This window comes from Aquila chrysaetos, chromosome Z (assembly GCF_900496995.4).
Source record: "Aquila chrysaetos chrysaetos chromosome Z, bAquChr1.4, whole genome shotgun sequence".
Lineage (NCBI taxonomy): Eukaryota > Metazoa > Chordata > Aves > Accipitriformes > Accipitridae > Aquila > Aquila chrysaetos.
Window position 1 is genome coordinate 46753068 of NC_044030.1, and position 16540 is coordinate 46769607.

A 16540-nucleotide genomic window follows, 5' to 3' on the forward strand; every position below is an offset into this window, starting at 1 on the left:
AAAGTGTTCCTCAGACAAAGCATAAATGCTGCAGAAGATATTTTAACAATCTATTTTCTCTCCCCCTGGCATCTACAGAAGTTTCTGGCAAACCAATTGATGTCTATCCCTATACCGCAAGTTTTAGAATAGAATAGAATAGAATAGACTAGAATAGAATAGAATAAAATAGAATAAAATAGAACAGAACAGAATACTTCCAGTTGTAAGGGACCTACAACGATCACCTATTCCAACTGCCTGACCACTTCAGGGCTGACCAAAAGTTAAAACATATTATTAAGGTCATTGTCAAATGCCTCTAAAACACTGACAAGCATGGGGCATCAATGACCTCTCTAGGAAGCCTGCCCCAGGGTTTGAACACCCTCTCGGTAAAGATGTTTTTCCTAATGTTTTTCTTATCTCTTCAATGACTGGCAAGGAAGCTTTCCCTGCAGTGCAGGCAATCTGCTCCTCTGACCTGTAGTGCACAGGTAATGTGGGTAGAAATACATATATTTCTATGTACATCTCACCTCAAAACAATAAAAATGTGAGCTGATGAGATCAGCCCCTCTACTGTACATGCTCATGATGTGCTTCCCGTGCCACAGATGACAAACTGTGCCACAGAGGTTAGCAGACAAGCAGGCAGATGAGAAGGCAGAAGGAAGAGAAAGCCTTCCTCCCTTACCCAGTGGGAAAGAGGGACATCTCCCTTCTCATGGGCAGCTCTGCAGGTGCTGACAATAAGTGGGTGAATACAGTATTGCCACGTAACTGTCTGATCATAACATCCTCACAACACTTTGCAATTTCCTATGCAATTTCTGCAGCAACAGGCATCTCCGTAGCACTGAAGGGAAGCGTGACAGCCTGGCAAGCAGATGTCTTCTTTGCATCACTGGGCTTGGTGACACCACCACCCAGCAAAATGCCTTTCTTCTTTAATGCCAAAGGTGAAGCAGTCTGCACATTGGGGACTGAAAATACTGAACAACGGTTCAGCAGAAGAACGAAGTACATCTCAAACTAAACACATGCCCAGTGAACTCCCAGCTTAATTAAAAGGCATCATATAAATTGCAAGCACTGAACAGCTTGTCACCACAGGAAAACTAAGGGAAGCACTTTGCATGTGTTGGGCCACAGATAACCCTAAATTTCCAACCTCTCTTTCATCCCTCTTCCCTGCATGCCTCAGAAAAATAAACCCACTTCAGCAGAACAAATTGCTGCTGTATTCAAAATAAAATACAACTATGTAATTTAGTTACATTAGAATTAAAAAAAGCTGTATTTCCACAGTAACTGTTACTTTATTATTATTTTTAAGAGGTCTAGAGTAATTCAAGTAGTAAACTAAAGAAAAAGAAGATAAATATTTAGGAAAGAAGATGGAAATGGAAAGAGTGCTCAGACTCATACCACAATTATTATCATTTTGGGCGTCATGCCTGAGACTGAACTAGAATTTTAGACAGAACCAAGGCAAAATATCATAATACTTCATTTCAAACTGCTGCAAGTTTAGTAGCTCAAAGACTTAGCTGATACTGTGGCCTTGTGCCTGTTCTGAATGCACATCATCTTTCAGGATGGTAAACAGATATGTTCAGCCTCTCCTTATGGTTTAGATTAACTGTAACTATCCATAGCTGCTTTCTCTCTGTGACAGATGCACTCCTCCTGTTTGAGCTAACTGAACTTTGGTCCAGGCAGATGTTCAGCAAGTAGGCCCAACTGAAGTTAATCCTATTGTGTGAGGCTATCACTGAGAACTTGGCACCAAACCACCAAAACCCAGTTTGGCTGGAGACTGGGCTGATAAGTGGCCAAAACTGCATTAACACAGCAGAAAATATGACTTTACACTATAAATATCTGCAGCCATCAGGGTCCGTTGAGCTCTCCCTCCACAGCAGCTGGCTGCGTGGCAGTGATCTCCCCTTGAGTAGGGACGCCTCTCAAGATTACCCCTCGAGACTGAGAGATCCCTTACCTGACACCAGGCATCGATGGGTTGGTAAGTGACATTTCTAGCATGCATGTAACGTTTAAGATATGTGTAGTAAGCTTATGCAATAATCTTTCTATCCCATACTAACTTGAAGTGTAGTAAATAGTAGAGTATTGACCGCCAATCCATCTGTCCTTACTAAATATTTTACATACCTAAATTTACTGCTTAGAACTCAATAAACTAACTACTAGATCAGATCTGTCTGAGTGATCTCTGACTCTCCTCCTGCGACACTCTCCTGTCACAGGTCCTGAAGATGATTTTGGATAACTTGCAGCACCTTACTACTCTTACTCATGCAGGTTTTTTAGAGAAACTTTTCACAGCTAGTGATCCTTTGAACTGTTGCCTCCCAACCTGGTGAAATAGCTTTTATCAATCTGGACCTCATAAGGCAGGTCTTTGCCCTGTCATGGTTTGCCATGGTTTTGGAAAGATTGTTTCTTTTTCCACTATTGCCCTAAACCTTGACCAATGTTTTTGTTCATTCACAAAGAGGAGGTTTTATAACAGGACTGCAGTGTAATTAGGTGAGAAGCCAACTTTGTCACATTGTTGATAAAATCTTTATCTCTGTTGCTAAAATCTTAGTCCTGATCTGTAGGATTCTTCAGGTATAACTTGTTCACCTTGTACCTTTGCCAGATGTGTTGGTTGATTTCACGATTGGGTGTCAGAGGTATTTGAGTATAATGACATTTTCTTTTAAATGGCTAAAGAAAAATATTTCAGCACACATGGCTCTGCAGAATGAATTTTGGAAGATGAGGCTTAAAGCTGCAGCATGTTGGCTGCTGAACCATTTGTATCATCATCACTTCTACTTTACCTGGCAAAGCCAGATTGTTATCAAACCACATAGCTGCAGCTTTTGTGCTCCTTCAGTAACCATTTATGATCCAGGGACAAGGCAGCGGGACTGGAGGAATACTGCTCCTATGTTTTGAGTCCCAGACTAGCAGCCTGTGAGAACCTGAGCACCTTGAGCAGACCTGTATTGCTTATCCAATACAGCTTTATGTTAGGCTGCTGATGTGCTTGAATGATTCTTTAATGAAGAGGGCTGCACATTCACCCTGCCTTTTTTCACAACTTCTGCTGGAAATGCATCCCCAAATGCTGCCCCTTTGTGTTTTTCTGTCACATTTAAATGTGGATAAAAAAAGAAAATAAACAAGCTTTGTAAAACACTGAGAGAGGCAGAAAAACATACAATTTGGTGTTGGATGAGATCCTAGTGCCTTGTGCTAAAGACTCCCTTGATCTTTCCAGAAAGAAAGCATGAATTTTGTTTCTGCATTTTATGAGTACAGTTATGAGGAGACAGCAATTGTTCCTAAACCGTGGATTTACTTCTTTACTTATGCAGTCTTTGTAGTTTTTCCAGCATCCTTTAATTTTTTTAGTCAGAGGCATGAGGAAATAGGGACACATCCTAAAGTATTTATGCAGACTTTACACTTCTAAATGTTCAATATCTCTAGGTCTCAAAAACCCTATCTGTCTGTCCTGCTGGAGACCTGTTCTTCTGGTGATTTCTTTCCCCCAATTAACAGGTGAGAATTTTATGTTTGCAATATACTTATATAGTTTCAAGAATCATTAATGTATCTGACATCTTGCTAGTTGCCATTTACAGGTACTCTGGTGGGTAAATCACTGCAGAGAACTGAGAAACAATGCATCAGTGCTGTTAAAATAGGACATTGACTAGAACCCTTTTAAAATAGGCTACAGATGCTAGTGCACTGATGTATATAGAACTGCTGTGCTAAAGGAAAATATCTGGGTCAGTAAACTCTATTCCCAGCTACCTCTTGCTGGAGGAATGTCTGCCACTGAGATACAAAAATAACAGTAAATTAAAGACTTAGAAACCCACTTAATAACTCATTACTAAGAAAAAAAGAGTCTTTCTTTAAATGAAGAGACAGTGCCTAAAAGCCATTCACCTTTTACAAGACCTACTGTAGTCATGTTTAACCCCATTGTTGAGTCTGAGCCTCCGTACAACTTCAATGAAAAAATAAAAGGAAAAAAACCTACCTAGTAAGGTATGCATATGACATCCAGGATATGTAATTATAAAAAAATAAACCCCAAGAAGTTGGGGTTAAAAAGTAATACATGCTTAAGACTTGCTTACCCTGTCAAAAGAAAACAAGGGGAAAGAGTTGCAGTGTTAGCCAGACTACCACTAGCCATTCTTTTGTGTTGCTGTGAAAAAGGGAAGATTAGTTTAAACTGAGAAATTTTCTTTATGCTGATCTGATTCAAACTGTATCTATAGAATGGTTTACTATTTTTCTGAGCATAATGAAATTCTATTAGAGAGAAAAACTACCATTTGCCCTACTCAGCTATTTCTTTTGAGCCAAAAACTGATCTACGTTCGAAGAAGAAAAAAATCAAAAAATCAAGTACTCTTTTTTTTCTCCCAGGGATTTGGGCCACATTATTACTTCTTTGTAGCTGGAAGTTTCAATTGTTGATGTGAAACTCAATTATTTTAAAAGAACAGTTTTTTCTGTTCCTCTGCCACCACCTTGGGTATTTTTACGTTGGTCTTTTTTCAATTTCCTCCTTTCTTTCCTCAGTGTTCACACTATTTATTGGCTTGAAATGACTTTTTCAGGTAATTGCCTGAGGCACCTCAGTAAAAAACTGTGACTTCCAACAGCAAGCTTTTTTTAAATATACTTTTCTTCTCTTCTTTACAAATATAACTGCATTACACTGCACTGGAGTGCGAGCTAAATCTTCAGATGAAAACACACCTGAAACAGACAAGCAAAAATGCCTCTGAGTCACCAGTAAATGTTGCACCAACTGCACAAACTGCAAAACTGGTGTTAACAGGCATCCAGATTCTTGCTAAATGTAACTCTAATGTCTGGATTTCTTTTGATATGCCCATAGTGCTCTACTTGCAAAATACAGTAGATAGCAACTACTTCCAATTCTGGGGGCAGCTGGGCAAGGACCACCAGCTCTGTTGGGCTCCTGTCAGGAGGAGGTGATTGGGACCCACCAGTCAAACCCTTGTGTCACAAAACTACCTCTCATTTGCCTCAACAAAACCTGCCTGAGTGAAATGCAGGAGGTTTGCCCTTAAAAGCAGGAAAAGACACTCCCGCCCTGGCCCCCCCAGACTGGAAGGGTCTTCCCTCTACATCATGGCAGATTTTACTGAAATAACCTAATGTGAACAGGATTAACTTCCAGGAAAAAAACCTAGCTGTGTCCTAATGCTTCCTAGGAAAATATGCTAGGAAATCACTGAGCCAAAACAGACCTTCTCTGCAAGCACAATGATTGCAGCACACTGTTACACTTGCCATCAATAATTACAGTCCAGCAGGGTAGAAACCTAGTTTTCAGGCAGGGCAAGTAGAAAGCAAATAAAAACCCAAAGAGATGGAGAAAAGAAAAAAAAGCAGCAGGATAGAAAGCAAGGCGGTGGGGAGCAGGGGGAAGAGATTATCTGACTGTAAGACGCTATCAAAAGCACTCATTTTAAAACAGCTCTGCTTTCTGTTTAGCACCAGCTCCATTCTTGTTTGACAGATTACTTTTTGTTTCCCTTTCTTTTTCCTCTACATAGTTTCTGGCTCAGCAGGGTCTGTTTAACCTAATATGATGCATTCTGTTGTTTTCCTGCCTTCACACTGATACTGCATTGCAATTCTATAGGCAAAGTCAGGTTATACTGTCTTACCTGAGAGCAGTGAATACCAAACAGACTTTCAGAAATTATTCACACACTGAGAGACACAGATATTACACGGCCACTTAGGATTTCCCAAGTTCTCTATGCATGTAAATGCTGGGTTACCTTAGAAATACAAATCACAGCTGTCCATATGCAGATGTGTACATGCAGTCTCCTTAATGGCAGCTGCCGAATCAGAGGACCAGCTAAGAAGAGGATATGTCAAATAGATGCTGAGGAGAAAAGATGTGGTCAAACAGAAAGCAAATGAAGTCATAGGTAAGACAACTCCTGAAGTGACAGGAGCACTGAGATACTTAGGAGGACAAGGGCAGGTTGTAAGGAGTTGTAATGGGTTCTAATCATAAAATTTCGGTATTCTTACAACTTGTTCCCTTGCCCAGTTCCTCAATAACTGTTCCTATTTCTGCCCCTTACTAATCTGGGTGAAGCAGACCTATTGTGTGTGGAGAAGGTAGGACTTGTGCAGAAGACAGACAGAAGCAGTTCTAGTCCCCTGATGAGGAGGTCACGTAGACCTGCAGGAAGTTCCTTGACATAAAAATTTGTTTGTTTTGCTTTATAAAGTCCTCTCTAAGCCAGCACAGCTGTGTCACAGTTTACCATATTCAGGCATAGCTGGATATATAAATGATAAATCTTCATCAGTATGAGCTACTATTGTAGCTGTGAACAGCCTTGTACCCTACATGGATGAAGTTGTTTCTACTGCTAGAATGAGAAGCAAGAGCAATAGGTAGGGCCAGCAGCCACAGCCATCATTAACTGCAAATTTGCCAGGTCATAGGATGGGTATTAATGTAAAAAACCTGCTCTGAAATAGTTTAAAACAGTGAAATTAATCAGGGGACATAATAATTCTTCCCAACTACCAGCATATTCAGTTCCTCTTTTAATGCTTTTTCTAACCAAAAAGTGAGTCCTTCCCTCCCACCACACAACTTTTTTTCTAGGACTTATTCTGAAAACTCCACAGAGATGGAAGAGCTTCTTCTGTTTAAGGTCAGTATAAGGGCCCAGGATTGAATTTGAATAGCTATGCAGCACCAGGCTGTACTTAATATTTCTAAATTATTCTATTACACGTGAACATTTCTTTTTTTACAGTAAGGTTAACCTCAACCACTTCAGACTATGAAGAGTGAGCTGAAATATATTCAGATTTTTTAGCTTGTATTTGTTTGGAGAGAGAGGAAACACCACCAAATCAGCAGGGAGAATGCAGTGCACACCTGCACAGAAAGGCGTTTTACCCTCTGTCATGAAGGAGATGAGAGATGAAGAAGAAGAATAATTCTCTGCACCTCAGATTGACAGTGCCTGCTGACTAGACCATGGATAGCTGAAGACAGAGGAAAAAACCAAGGTACCAGTGATGAGAGCAGAGAAAGCAGCCAGGAGTGCTCCCTTTACATACTGTATTCATAGCATCTTAAGAATGCTGCCAATTATTCATGCTTTTAGAGATGGAGTTGTTTCTCACCATCATTTCACTATGATGTCAGGAGAAAATATACGATGATTTAAAATTCATTCAAAATAATTTTTTTTCCTGCTATCTCCAGAAAATATTTTAATGTCTTTAAATCTCACCTCTGACAGACACACTAACTGTTTGTATGCATCTCAGTTACATATGTCAGAAAAAACATCTCCCTTTTCTACAAGAAAGCAGATGCAATTGTGAATACAACCTGAAGCTCTCCTAATTGAGAGCACATGTTGGTCCAGCAAAATAGGCAATTCCTTCCAGAGTACATGTTGATATTTATAATTTAGCTAGGCCTACCTGCATATTTCAGAGGAAAATTACCCTGAAAAGAAAAATGAGAGTTTGATAAAACAAAACATTAAAGGAGGTCAGTTATGCAAAGCCTCAAAATGGTTCTGATAAGAGGGAAAGCATTTCCTTTTTTCTTGCAATGAATAATCCTGATTAACTCAGGGGAAAAGCTGCTTGATGTACAGGCATAACAAAGATCAAAGTGAGCAGGTGAGTCAATGGATAATACTGCAGAAGAAAGGGGATGGCCAAATAAGAGGAAATTTGGGAATAGAAAGATTACACAGAATTATGTTTAGGGAAAACCTAAATTAGGTGGTCTGCTATTCTGAGGAGTAAGAAAGAGAATTCCAAATGAGGAAATAAGAGGGAGCAGATATGAAGGGAGAAGTCTGAATGTTGGTTGTAAAGTTTTTAAATTTTACATCTCCTTTTGTACTGTGGCAGCACCGCAACACTTCACATTTTTCTTTAATTCAATAATTTGCCATAGACTCATTGTCTGGTAAGAATCAGGGAACAAACAAAAAAATCAGTGCTTATAAGAAAGGCAGGAATTCTGCAATTGAGGAGCCATCTAGGTGCACAGAAAATAATTTGACAGAAATTACTGTAAATGTTTGGCTTCTGCTGTAATTGGTAGCTTTTGTTCCAGACTGAGGCAGCTGTGTCAATCCCTTAATGACTGAAAAGGCTACAGAAATCTCACAGCTCTGTCCCATGTAAAAAACCTTATATTTTATAATGTGCACATAATTTTTAAGCCTTACAGCACTGTCAACATTTTGGAATGGAATATGCATATTTTCCCATGGAATAAACAACCAAAAAGAAGTTTTGGCAGTAATAACGTTGAAAATAATCCTTTTCCCTTATAGAACAGGTTTCATGCTGTTGCTGCCATTTATGACTCTATTCAGGCAGTGAAATACCAGTCCCGATTTTAAAGTTGACGAAACATGAGTAAATATAAATTGTAAGTCACAAAGCATATAAGCAAGGGAATAGAATTTAGATGATGTCCTCCAAATCACTGAGCTGTGCACATCAACAGACTGTGATGATAAACATAAATGTGTTTCTATGAAGACTTGGAACTGGTTAAGAACAGCCACAAAGAGAGAAATGGTTTTGGGTGATGAGATAGGCATTTTCATTCAAACATTGCTGTAATCCGAGCTCTTCCATCAGTCTGATTCAGGAAAGAAATGTGGAGTAAATGTGATGTAGTTCACTTCCTCCATCTCTTCTACTGTAGAGGGGGTTCTTGGAAGTATTGACAAGACACTACCTGTATAGATTTTCTTCTGAAAACATAAGGTGACTTAAATAGGTAGAAAGGGACATGAGTAGTACAGTGAATGAAATAATGAAGTTTTATCACCTGGAAGGCTCTGACATCTGAATCCCAAGTAATAGGAGTTAAGACCAATTGAAACTTAATATACAGGAGTTTATTAACCCCACTGGTCCCAAAGCAGCTATTATCCACAAATATTGATCCACTGATGATATAAGAATCGTGTATGGGTTCCAGCACATACTGAGGAGAAGCCTGAATAAAATGCTTTTAAAGGAGATTTTAGGTGCCATGTAACCCCATCAGATGGGTATTTCTTCCAGAAAGCTCTCTTCTTATGACAGATGAGCAGGCACCTATACCATGGACTAGAGGGGTTAGAGTCAACTTCTATGTGTGTGTCTGACCTTCTGAGTAAGACCTGTGTGCATAACATTTGAGCTTTGTTTTATATTTAGAGTCTCAGTTATTTCTGGTCTTTATGTGAGTGGGTGTCCCCACACAAGCCCTGTTAGCTCATTCTGGGAAGCTAAGAACTGTCAGCAAATCACAGTCTTAGACAGTTTTACTCTTGAATAAATAGGCTCCTTTTGGCACCCAACCTTGGATCTGCAATGTCTCTGCTCTCCTGCTAAACTAACAGTCCTGGGTAGGACAATTTCTGTAAAAAAACAGCCAAGCAAGCTAATGTCATTCTGGGCTTCTAGTGAGATAATTTAACCTGTAACCCATTTCTTGCTCATGAATACTAAGCAATGTAAACCTGAATTTTTTTCAAGACAAAGTTTAATAGCAAAGCCAAGAGTGATGTAAAAACCTCATCACTGAGATGGATAGACCTAATATTCTGTTACTTTAAGAGAAGAACAATTCAGTTTGGTCATTCCCACTGCTGTATATACTGAAAAATTATGCCTTGCAAGTCATTGTCCTAAACAATGTTGTCTGCAGGACTTACATGCACACGTATGTCTTCTAATCCGAACTGAAAATGCTGACCTTAAAAGGAAGTATGGTGACTTGGTTGGGTGGCAACAGTATTGAAGTCGGAGACTCTTGCTCCATCTTGAACTTCAATTTCTAGTTTGGCTTTGCAACATATTTTCAAATAGTCTGACAGTACATGGATGCCAGGTTGCTTTGCTATAGACGATGCAGGCATATGCCTATTCTGTATTGAGGTTGACAACATCATGATAACAGACAGAAACCAAACAGCAAAAACAGCCACAAACCATTAGTGTCCTGGCTGGTTTGCCGTGAGACTGAGTAGGTAATACTTGGAAAAGGCAGCTCACTTAGCGTAAGGTATTCCTATAAGACTGTAAATTTGCAGTTACTGGTGTATCTACACAGAACCTGCATCTCATACAGTGAGCTCCTTGTCTATGACTAAGACATTATAGCAGTAATTAATAGGTCTCAATGCCCCATCTGAAGCCACAGAAAGAGTAATTATATTTTCTAAGAAAGGCAAAAGAAATTACAACTCCCAAGACACAAAAGAGCCAGGGACTAAGAAAGGGTTCTGAACAGTATTGTGGAGTTTATAAATGGCATTGCACCCTTCCAATTCCCTGGATTGCAAAAATTGGTCTATATTATCTAATGTGGAAGTTGCTGTATCACACAGGACTGTTTTGCCTTCACTTTCATTACTGGGACAATTGCAGAGCTGTATAATGATTCAGTGTGCATTTCCCAGAATTACTTGTTAATAGTGTAAATGGGGTAATGGATATTTTCACAAGTTTATATTTTTAGAGGGAAAAGAAACATTCTAAATTTAATATCTGTAGCTGCAATTTTAATCACAGAATATGTAGGAAGAGAAGAGATTTGCAGCAAATTGCATTAGTATCTACTAGGTGACTCCATTTGCGATAATTGTGCGGCAGTATGAACCAAATAAAACAGAAAATGTCTACTTACTGAATGTAAGCAACAAAAGGAATATTGGATGGACCAAATAACTGCCTAAATTGCACACTTTTGCTTCAATGGTAGGGCTGACATTCTTGTGCTTTCTGTTAGCAGAAGCCCTACCTCATCTGAGCAGTTGAAAAGCAGCTGGTAGGATCAAAAGCTTTTCAGGGCTTCAGTGTAATACAACAGCTGCCTTTGTCTTTTATTTTCTTTCTTTTTTTTTTTCTTTTTTTTTTTTTTTCCTTTATGTATATAGCTGCTTTGCTTGTGGAACTTGTTCTCTGAATTACTGAAATGAAAACCCCAGTTTTAGGATTAGATCTCATTCTCTGTGGAGTCAATGGCAAAGCCCAGCTAACTTCATCTGACTTCTTAGCAGCAGAAAAAAACAAATATGGTTTTATCTCTTCAGCAAAGGAAATCAAATGAAGTTTGCAGAATTTAAAACTACCCTGTAATCATCATCGTAATGCTTACTTACAAAGGTAGGGCCTACGTTCTAGACTAATCCTATTGATTTGCATTGACTGGGTAGGAGATTTAACATTCATGAAAAAATTAGGAGAGTTGCTACAGTCACTGCTCAAGAGGACTGGCACCTTCATTTGGACGCAGAGGACTAATTAGCATCTGTACACTTTATGCTGGAAATCTCACAGAGTGTTTCCAAGGGATAGACGAGTTGTTTCAGCAGCCAGCAGGCCAGTAGTTACACGATGCTTTCCTGCACCAGATCTCTACTGCCAAATTACAGGCTGTTCACAGCAACTATACTTCTGCAGGAACTACAGTTGAATTTTACTGCTTGAGAAGTCACCAAGCCCTCTTCTGCCTCCTCTATAAAAAAGATTCCATCAGCATTAAGGAATCTTACCTGAAATAATTTATTTGTTTTTGAAGCCAAATTTCTTTTAAAAAATGGATCTGAATGAACTTTACAATCTTTGGGAAGGGCCAAACAAATGAAGTGACAATATGCTGGTAAATTCTTAAAAGTCCATCTGATTTAGCTAATATTTAATTCAGAACATATCTATGTGTATGCTAATAAACTGTTGCAGATGGTGTTTAATTAGCATACAAATTCACTGATCCTGCACATCCAGCTGAAAAGCACTATGGTTTTTGCAGCCAGTATATGATCAAGACAAGCTCTTACCCGTATAAACTCTTCCAGAAACATGGACAGGTTTGCTCCAGCCCTTTCAGTCAGACAAAATTGAAACCATCGAGGAGGAATAAGTCTTACTCATAGTCCAAATAGAAAAGAAACTGCTAAATCACTCAACAGCTTCCCAGTACTTTGGATAAGTAACCAATAAGCTGAGTCAAAGCCCTGCATTAGTAAGATAATATTGATGTATGAATATTAGCCTTGCAACACAGCCTGCTCATGCACTGTGCTTTTCTAGACAATTGGGATCTGTCTGTTTGAAAGAAAAACACACAACGTAGAACACTATGCCCAAGCAGCCATTATGTTTGTCACAGTGACCATATAGGAATAACAAAGAAAAGGAGAGGCAAGTAAAAAATATCCATTACTCACTGACATGAGATAGAGATGGGATTTTATTGTTTCTCTTTTAGCAAGAAACTGATTAAATTGTATTTGTTGCCTCCATGTGGAAATGAGTTCCAGGAATTCATGGATGCACACAAACCTGTGCCCACCATCCATATGCTCTTCGTTCTGCAAACCCTTCTTGTAATGCAGCAGTAGGCAATGGCACTATCGGTTTGCTTATTGTAGTAACTGAACCTTCAAATATTCAAGGAAACAAATCTAGCAGAAAATGGTTATGGTAGTAATAAGAAAACAAACTTAACCAGCAGGCAGTACACAGTCTTTATTGTGGGTGTTAATGTGCCATTTTTTGATTACTAAGGTACTCAGACTGGACCTATCCTGATTCATGGCAAATGCCTTTTCTATTAAATGGATATAAGATTAGGCCTATTCACTCTCAAAGCACAATTTTGCAAGCATTAGTTTTATGACAAATGTATCTCACTGCAACAAGGTGTGGTTGTTTTCAGGGACATGGAACTTTCTGGCTTGCCAAAGTGGCCTTTCCCAGTGCCTGCCCAATGAAGCTCCACAGATGGATCCACACAGCTTGCTGGAAAAGGCATTCTGGCTTCTGAGAAATTCACATTCTGATTTGTGAACAAAGCACTCCTGCAACATGCCAGTCTAAGCTGTGAAACGATTAAGTACTCCTAAAAGAATGGAGCAGCCTGTATTTGTCAGAAAACTCAAACACCAGAATTACTGTCTTTAAGGGAAAATAATAAGGTTAATTTATTTACTGAGACAGAAATAAATACTCCTTCACACAGCTGGAAACAGACTTCTGAACCCAACACAACGTGTTTTCAGCGACTATCTGAAGTGAATTCTCCTAGCCTGCTATCTGAGGGATTCCCTTCCTTGCTGCCACTTGACTCTGGGGCCAAGCTGGGGCTCCAGTGGGAAATATCCCTGCCAGAATGAGTCCTCAGGCAGTGCCCTCACCTGCTCTTTTTATTCTGATATCAGCCAGGTAACCACAATAGAATGGAAGATCAAAAAACATCCTTGAAGACTGCCTCATTCTACTTACCTTTTTTTTCTTTTTTTCTTTTTTTCTTTTTCCATTTATGGAATTCCATCTTATTGTAGCTTTGGACTAATTGATATGGAATGCAAATGTCCTAAGCAAAAAATTCTTTCTTTTCTTAAATTCCCCCTCAATTTCTTCTTTTTTTTACTGGCAGGCAAGGTATAATCAAATGGGCTGTTTTAGCTTCTCAAGAGCTGCATGCAGGAGATGAGAACATGTACAAAAAATGTTCATGGTGCTTTTTGAAAAAAAGTGTGGACTGGACTTTACAATACTGCCTCCTGCCCACTTAGCTTTGGTGGGCCTTCATGGTCCTATTTTAGGAACTTCTTAGCATAAACTTTTTTAAAGAATTCTAGGTAAATGTGACAGTAGAGACTCACCATGAATTATATACAAAACACTCTCCTACCATTGTAATCTACAGTTATATATACAGACCTATATAGTCTACTTCATTTTAAATAGATTTTTATACATAGACCTCATTAAGCACCTTAGTCCAAATACATTTCTGAATATAAAGACTGATGCTTGCAGTATCAACACAGCTAAGCTTATGATTTAATAAAAACCACTCATTAAATTGAGAAGTGGAATTTGCTCTGTCTTGCAAACCTAACAGACTTAGATCTTTCCTCTGCTATGGTCTCACCTTATCATCCAGCTTGTATACTCAGATTTTATTCAACAAACGAACTTACACTTTATCAAATAAATGGAACATTGTACATCATAATAATGATGGTCCCTGGGCATACAATTCACAGACCATTCTTTAAGAGTGAAGTCCCAAATGTCAGAACTTGAAAAATCTGGTGTTCTGTGAGGGGAATAATCTTTGTTTAGATTATGCTTTTTCCCTGGCCACCACACTTATGTCAAATTTATAAAAGAAATGCCAGTCTTTTTACACATTCTAAGTAGGTAGACTAGGAAAAATTATTTAAAAGATAGCTTTTTATTCCTTTCAAGAGATTAACTTGCATTTTATTTTCTCTCTCTACATCTGTGATTCATCTGCATTTATGTACTTTACTAGAAGAGCATCTTCCTGCCTGTTTGCACTTAATTGTTTAGCAGCAGACTGTAATATGACAAGCCTCTCTTACACTGTCTACTTTGTTCCCTATGAATTCAGCAGCCACTAAGTCAGACAGTCAGGCACACTGAGCACGAACTTAGGGAAAACAGGCATGATAAATTTGGCTGCTGCTGATTTCTCTGAGACAATCTTTTGCATTTTCCTTCTATTTGTTTCTTTAGGGAGAGGAGAGATCAGACTAATGATGAAGTCAGTTCATCAGCTGTTTTGTCTTATACACAACTAGATCAGAAGGTCAAGCCTGAGGAAGGACAAGAGGTGGGACAGATATAGAAATATGGAACATCTGGCTTTGTAGAACCAGTGAAGTCACCACTCACTCCTGGGAATGCTTCACACCTCCAAGGTCATCCATCTCCTCTAGTAATGCTATCTTCATCATTATGAGTATCACCTTTCTTTTACATTCATGTACAAGGTTATGAGTCTTAAAGGACACCATTAGCCTAGCAACCACACCTCAGACATAAAATCTTTCTAGTATACCACTGTTAAAATTAACACTCTCAGTACAACTGAGGTACCAAAGAGAAATACTTGTTTTAATGTTTTCTCTTTATATATGGTTGGGTTAGTGGTACAAATTCAAATTCAGAACACCTAATTTTGGCAAACTATCTTCTGGCTAATAGCTCTTCACAAGATGTGCAGGTAAAGAATGTCAGTGGTGACAGAGGTTACATGTTTCCAAAGAAACTTGTAACAAATGCACAGTCTTGCTTGGAATAAAAATCTTGATGTGAATACTGCAGACAAAAACTTCACAGTTAACTTTGCAGTAGCAGAGTTTCTTCCAGTTCTGGATTTAGATGTCTGCAACAATCCAAAATTGCATTTTTCCAGTCTTGATAATTCAACATCTGTCTCTACTTTCTATTCTTTGTTCCTTCCTACCTTTCTGCCTTCCTGCCTCCCCCTTGCTCCCTCCCTTTTGGTCTCTCTCTCTTTCCCCTCTCTTCCTCATTCCTTTCTTCCATCTTCTATCATTAAGTATGTTTTTTATGTTTGCATGCAGAACACTGGTTCACAAGTAGGTCCTATACGTACATATTATTACTATTACTATTACTTTATTATTACATTAACAGAAATGGGCATAAAAGAATTAATGCTGTTTCCCTAAGGAGGTTCTCTCTGCTAATCATTGATAAGAAAAGTTACAGCAAAGTCAACATTAAGGTAGACTGAGGCACATATGTACTACACATGTAAAGCAAACTCAAGTGCTGTGGAGGTCATGGTACATCATGACAATCATAAATGGATATGAAAAGTATTTCTGTAGCATGGTATATTTCTCTGACAGTCTTTAACGCAAAGGAGATTTTGGAGGAAAAAAAAAAGAAAAAGAAAGAAAAAAGAACCATCTATCTTGATGTAGTTCACCTAGGGAAGGCATGACTAGTCTATACCTTACGGGCTGCACCGACCGCTTGTGAATAGCTAAGGGTGTCTAAAGTCTGTTAAACAGTTTGAATTCTGATTGTGGGAGGAAGAAGGCAGCAGGGACTGCTGTATGTCTAGTTCCATCAACAACCTACATTGCAATGGCATAGTGGATTGCTGCCATGTCTTCCCTGAAAAGTTGTCCTTGGGATCCTCTCCTCTCTGCCATTGACCAAGGTACATCCCAGGTGATTGTGGTACATGTAAATGATTAGTTATGCATGAGGAAGGCTGACCACTTTTTGATGGATGCATGAACTGCTGGTTACTGAAGAGAACACTGCACTTTTGACAAGTTAAACCATACAAAGAAATATCTTCTATTTTGCACAGCTCTGTCTAGAAGGGCAGCCTTTTTTTTAACACTTCCTAACCATTTTTCCCCATTCCCCTCCAGTGGTACTAATTACCGTATGCCATATTTTCAACTAAAATTAAAAGGCACTGCAGAGGACGAAGTCACATAAAACTCAAACAGTTTCAGAAAATGAAAATTCTGTAAAACAACTGAGTCAATCTTTCCTCTTGAGTGTTACCCTACACAAAGTGTTGCAGACTGCTATCAGCCTGGAATTCCAGGAAGCTGCGTGATGAACCGAAAACAAAGCTTAGAAGAAAGATTAAGTTACAAAATGG

The 16540-nt window shown here is 38.9% G+C and overlaps 1 protein-coding gene across 13 annotated transcripts in view; it reads right to left on the reverse strand.

The window, feature by feature from the left end:
- Positions 1 to 16540, reverse strand: part of TRPM3 (transient receptor potential cation channel subfamily M member 3) — a 468388-nt gene that overhangs the window by 73878 nt on the left and 377970 nt on the right. The gene's annotated exons all lie outside the window — the stretch shown is intronic.